This window comes from Lathamus discolor, chromosome 7, assembly GCF_037157495.1.
Source record: "Lathamus discolor isolate bLatDis1 chromosome 7, bLatDis1.hap1, whole genome shotgun sequence".
NCBI lineage: Eukaryota > Metazoa > Chordata > Aves > Psittaciformes > Psittacidae > Lathamus > Lathamus discolor.
This window is the reverse complement of record NC_088890.1, coordinates 23,400,699-23,406,689: the sequence shown is the minus strand read 5'-3', so window position 1 is coordinate 23,406,689 and position 5,991 is coordinate 23,400,699.

Here is a 5,991-nt window from a genome sequence, read left to right as displayed (position 1 = left end):
CCCGCACTGCTGCCGGAGCCCGTCCGTATTACAAGTCATGGCCATAAAGTACAGTGAAACAAGAACCTTAGCCCAAGCCCCACACTTGATAAACACTATCATAGCAAATACCGGCTCTAAGTAATGTATGGCATTCTGAAATTGTGAGATCAAGAGGAACAACTTTGAGAGCCAATAAATCAGCATTGTGATGAGTGACTATTAATCTAAAACAATGAATGCTTATCACAAATACGATTAGACACACTCCGGCCAGATCTGTCATTATCTCAACCTCTCATGCCCCACGCTGGGTGCCAAAAAAGAACTGTCGTGGTTTAAACAAAGTCAGCCATAAATCCAGCAGTCGCTCTCTCACTCCCCCCCTTCTTGCCCTTCCCCTACTCCCAGAGGGATGGAGAGGAGAACTGAAAAGAATGCAGCTCCCACAGGTTGAGATAAGAACAGTTTAGTAACTAAGGTGTAACACAAATCACTACTGCTACCAACAATAATAATAATAATAATGATAAAGGAAATAACAAGAGGAAAGAATACAACACCTCACCACCGGCCAACCAATAACTCGCCCCACCCCACCCAACCAAGCACTGACCAATACCTCATCCAACCCCGCAGTGCCCTAGCCCTTCTGGGTAACTCTCAGCTACATCCAGGGCATGACATGCTGTGGTATGGAATACCTCTTAGGTCAGTTTGGGTCAGATGTCCTGTCTCTGCTTCCTCCCAGCTTCCCCTCCTCCATGACAGTGCATGAGACTCACAAAGACCTTGGTCAGTGTATACCATTTGAGTGGTTACTAAAAACATCAGTGTTATCAGCGCTGTTCCCAGGCCGAAAGTTAAAACACAGCGCTGCACCAGCTACCAAGAAGGAGAAAAATGACTGCTACTGCTGAACCCAGGACACTCACTCCTGTCTCTGCTCCCTCCTGGCTTCTTGTGCCCCTCCTCACTGGCAGAGCACGAGGGACTGAGCAACCACTGAAACATCGGTGTGTTATCAGCGTTATTCTCAGAGGAAAGGCGAAACTCAGTGCTGCACCAGATCCTAGGAAAAGAATTAACTCTGCTGCAGCTGAAACCAGGACAAAGGCAGAGAGACAATCACAGTGGCAGGGCGCAGGATGCCGAGACAGGAGCCTCCGAGGCGCCTGAGATTCATCACAGGAGATTAAGGCAGAATCAAGCTGACTGGGGACTCCTGACCCGGCTCGTCTCCGACAAACCGCAACCCTTCCGCACCGGGCGCTGTGAAGCTTCCCGCGCCGGGAGGCCAGGAAACGCACCTCTGCGCCCGCCCAAGGGAGGGACGGAGGGAGGGACGGACGGAAAGGCTGGCGGGGGGATTCGCTCCCCCCCCCCCCCCCCCCGATAACCCCGGCGCGCTCGGATCTCAGCTGCTGCTGCCGCTGCCGGGACCCGGACCCTGCTCGCCGCAATGCTGCTCCCAGGCGCTGCGCATGCGACACCGAAACGCCGCGCGGGGGGACCGGATCCGGTGCGCGAACACCGGGCTGCTGCCACGAGCACCCCGCGCGCGCAGCCGCCCGCCCGCCAACGCGGAGCAGCGGCTGCCACTGCTCACCGGCCAGTAGCCATCACGTGACACCGGCCACTTGTGGGGACAGCAGCAGGGACAAAAGGAGAGCCACAGCTCATGTGAGGAGCCCGGGCTGCAATACCGAGCTCTGGGCACAGGATAGCAGCAGCGAGTGGCGCTCGGCGCCACACCGTGCCCCCCTCCTCCCCCCGCTGCACCGAGTTTTACGGTGGTTTCCCCTCCTAGCATCTCCCGCCCCAACCCTTACAGACCCAGAATCAAGCGGTTTGGAGCATTCTGGGGCCACCAGAGCTGACACCCCGGTGACACTGGGGTGTCCCAAACGACACCATCCGTCCCCAGATTCCCCACACCCCCGTTTTTATTCCACCCTCCCCCGAAGCAAAAAGAAACAAACAAAAACTTAAAAAACCCTCAGCAAAAACAGAAAAACTGCTCCAAGGACCACCCGCCGGAGAATGTAAACTGGGCGGGGAGCAGCAGCTTAGGAGCCCGTTGCCTCTGCGGCACCGAAAAAGTGGGCGTGTGCTGCCACGATGTGTCCAAACATCGGTACTGCAGGTCGTGGAGATGGGGGGGCGAAGTCGCTCCTGGCGCCGCTCGCTGCTGCTATCATGTGTCGAAATCTCGCTACTGATGGGAGGAGGGGGGCGCGCTACGGCCCCGAGCACCGCCCTCTGCTCCCATTCTCTGTCGAAAATTCAGCATTGAAGTGGGTGGTGATGGGGGCAGGTGCAGTGGTGATCGGGGGAAAGCGGCTGGAGTCCGTTTTCAGGTGCTACCCTGTGTCCAAAACGCGGCACTTCAGGACGGGACGCAGAGGTATGGCTTCGGTAGATGATAGGTACTGCCGTCATGTGGCCAATATTCAGTACTGCACGCGGTGTAGAAAGGCGGCTGCACGTGTGGCGCTGGACCAATCAGAGCAGAAAATTGTGTGTGATTGACAGGGATATAGGCCAATGGTGGCCACGGGTGCAGTGCCCAATCAGAGCTGCGGGGCGGCCGGGCTACGAGTGATTGACAGGTTTCTCAGCCAGTGGTGGCCCCGGGCTGAAGATGCCTATTCAGAGCGGAGGGGCTCGGGGGGAGGGGAGAGGGAACGAGCTAAGAGTGATTGACAGGCGTCTCGGCCAACGGCGGCCGCGGGGCGCCTAAAAGCTGCTTCCGGTGCCACACTGCGGCTCCTCCACCTGCAGTACAGAGTTTTGGCCACATGATGGCAGCAGCTAGCGTTGCACCGAGCCACCTCTTTGCCACCCCAATCTCCACCACCTGCACTACCAAGTTTTGGACGCATGATGGCAGCACCGACAGGAGCCCGGCCCTACTCCGAGGCCCCTCCCATCTCCACCACCTTCAGTACCCAGATTTGGACTCATCACGGTAGCACCGAGCGGCGCCCGGCGCCACTCTCCCGCGCGCACACCTGCAGTACCGAAGAGGCAACGGGCTGTGAAACGGCCGCCCCCAGCCCAGTTGACGTCCTCCCGGGGCATCAGCTGCTGACTGGGGACTTGAAGACTGCAATATTGGGGCTGGGGCTAAGTTGCTAAAGGAACTTTTATTCGAGATTCTTTCAGGCTTGTTCACTTTTATTCTTTGTATTTGCTTTGTAGGAATTTATAATCGCGTTCTTCTCTTTTGCTTTTTATTGCCTTTATGCATTTTATTTACATTTTATTCATGTTTTTTTCTTCAGACCTAATTGCTTTTTAGTCTCATTTAGTAACTTTTTTTAGGTGTCCCATACCTTAAAGCAGGTAAGAAATGGGTAAAAATGGGTTAGAAAAGGAAAAAAAAGGCTTTAGACAGGTTACAAATTGTGAAAAATGAAATAGAAATTGCCAAAACCGGCTTAAAACAGGCAAGAAGTGGGTAAAAGTGGGTTGGAAATGGGCAAAAATGGCTTAAAATTATTAGAAATAGGCAAAAATTGGTTAGAAGTGGCCAAAAGTGGCTTAAAATGGATTAGAAGTGGCCAAAAATGGGTTAGAAATGGTCAAAAATCAGCTGGAAACAGACAAAAATGGCTTAAAAGGGGGGTTAAAAAATGGAATTAAGGGTTACAAATGGCCAGAAATGGTTTAGAAATAGCCAAAATTGGCTTAAAAATTACTTACAAACGGCCAAAAATGGCTTAAAACGGTTTAGAAATGGATCAAAGTGACTTAAAATGGGCTAGAAATGGGTAAAAGTGGATTAGAAAATAAAAATTGGATTAAAATGGGTTAGAAATAGGCAAAAAATTGGTTAGAAGTTGCCAAAAATGACTTAGAAGTAGCCCCAAATGGCTTCAACTGGGACAGAAATGGGGGAAAATTGGTTAAAAATAACCAAAATGCCTTAAAATGGGTTAGAAATGGGTAAAACAGGGGTAGAAATGGTCAATAAATGGCTTAAAACTGATTAGAAAAATGGGTTAGAAATGGACAAAAATTGCTTAAAACTAGCAAGAAATTGGCAAAAATGGGTTAGAAATGGCAAAAAAAGGATAGAAATAGACAAAAATGGTTTAGAAATTGCCAAAATGGCTTTAAAGGGGTTAGAATTTGGCATAAAGGGTTACAAATGCCAAAAAATGGCATAAAAAGGGCTAGAAGTGGACAAAAATGGGTTAGAAATGGCTAGAAATGGGTTAGAAATTGGAAAAAAACAGGTTTAAAATGGGTCAGAAACAGGAAAAATGGGTTAGAAATTGCAAAATTGGCTTCAAATGGGTCAGAAGAGGGCAAGTATGAGACAGAAATGGACATAAATTGTTTAGAAATAGCCAAAAAAAAGGCTTAAAATGGGTTAGAAATGGCCAAAAAATGGCTTAAAACAGGTTAGAAATGGGCAAAAATGGGTTTGAAGTTGTGGCATTTCACAACACGGACTCCAGTTGTAGCAGAGGCTCAAATCCTTGTTATCACCAAGCCCTTTTTATCCCCTTTTTCGGTACTTTCCCAGCCTGCACATATATACAACATTCAATCTCATTGGCCACTGTGAAACTCTCCAGGTAAACAGTTGAATCACAATGCTGCAGACCCTCTCACAACCTGCACATCCTCTGGCCTCCAACTGAGATTCCTGCCACAACTACATCCTGTCCCATTCTCCTAAGGCTTGCTGGTTTACCTTCCCTGTCCTTCAACCTTCCAACTCATTGCCCCAGGGTTTGTCAAGCACCAAGGCCTCAGAGCTCACTCCCAAACTCTTTTTCATGCAAATCTTGTCACCTTCACTCCCCACATGAAGTGGCAAAAAATTGGTTAGAAATGGGGAAAAACGTTTTAGAAACTGCCAAAATTGGCTTGAAACGGGTTAGAAGTGGGCAAAAATGGGTTAGAAATTACAAAAAATGGGTTACAAATAGACAAAAATTGATTAGAAGTGGCCAAAAAAGCTTAGAAAGAGCAAAAAATGGCTTAAAACAGTTAGAAGTGGCCAAAAAAAAGGATAGAAACAGACAAAAATGGCTTATAGCTCATTAAGAACTGGAAATATGGGTTAGAAATGGCAAAAATAGCTTAGAAATGGACAAAAATGGCTGAAACTGGATTAGAAATGGGCAAAAATGGATTAGAAATGGCTATAAATGACTGAAAACAGGACAGAGATGGGCAAAAAGGGGTTTCAAATGGCCCAAAATGGTTTAAAACGGGTAAGAAATTTGCCAACATAGGCTAGAAATAGCCAAAACCTGTTCAGAAATAGCCAAAAAAAGGCTTTAGCTGGGTTAGGAATGCGAAAAATGGGTTAAAAATAAACAAAATGGCTTAAAATGGGTTAGAAATGGTGTCCTGGGTTTACCAGGAGCCGTTTTGCTCCTTCTTAGTAACTGGTGCAAGCTCTGTGTTTTGACTTCCAGCCTGGGCAGAGAGCTGATAATACTGATTGTTTTTAATTGTTGCTAAGTAATGTTCATTCTGGCCAAGGACTCTGTGAGTCTCATGCTCTGCTGGGGACGAGGGAGGCCGGGAGGAAGCAGAGACAGGACACCTGACCCAAACTAGCCAAAGAGGTATTCCATACCACAGCACGTCATGCCCGGAGAGGGAACTGGGAGTTACCCAGAAGGGGCAGGCTCTCTCTCTTCGGGGGGTCGAACTCGTTCGGCAGTGGTATCGTATTCTCTTGTTATTTTCTGTTATCAATATTATAATTGGTAGCAGTGGTGATTTGTGTTATACCTTAGTTATTGGGCTGTTCTTATCTCAACCCGTGGGAATTACATTCTCCTGATTTTCCTCCCCATCCCTCCGGGAGTGGGGAGGGTCGGGGAGGAGGGGGTGAGTGGACGACCTGTGTGGATTGGTTTAAACTATGACAAATGGGCAAAAAAAAAAAGAGTAGAAATGGACAAAAATAGTTTTGAAAAGTCCAAAATGTGTTAAAACAGCTTATAGTTGGGCAAAAATGGGTTAGAAATGGCTCTAATT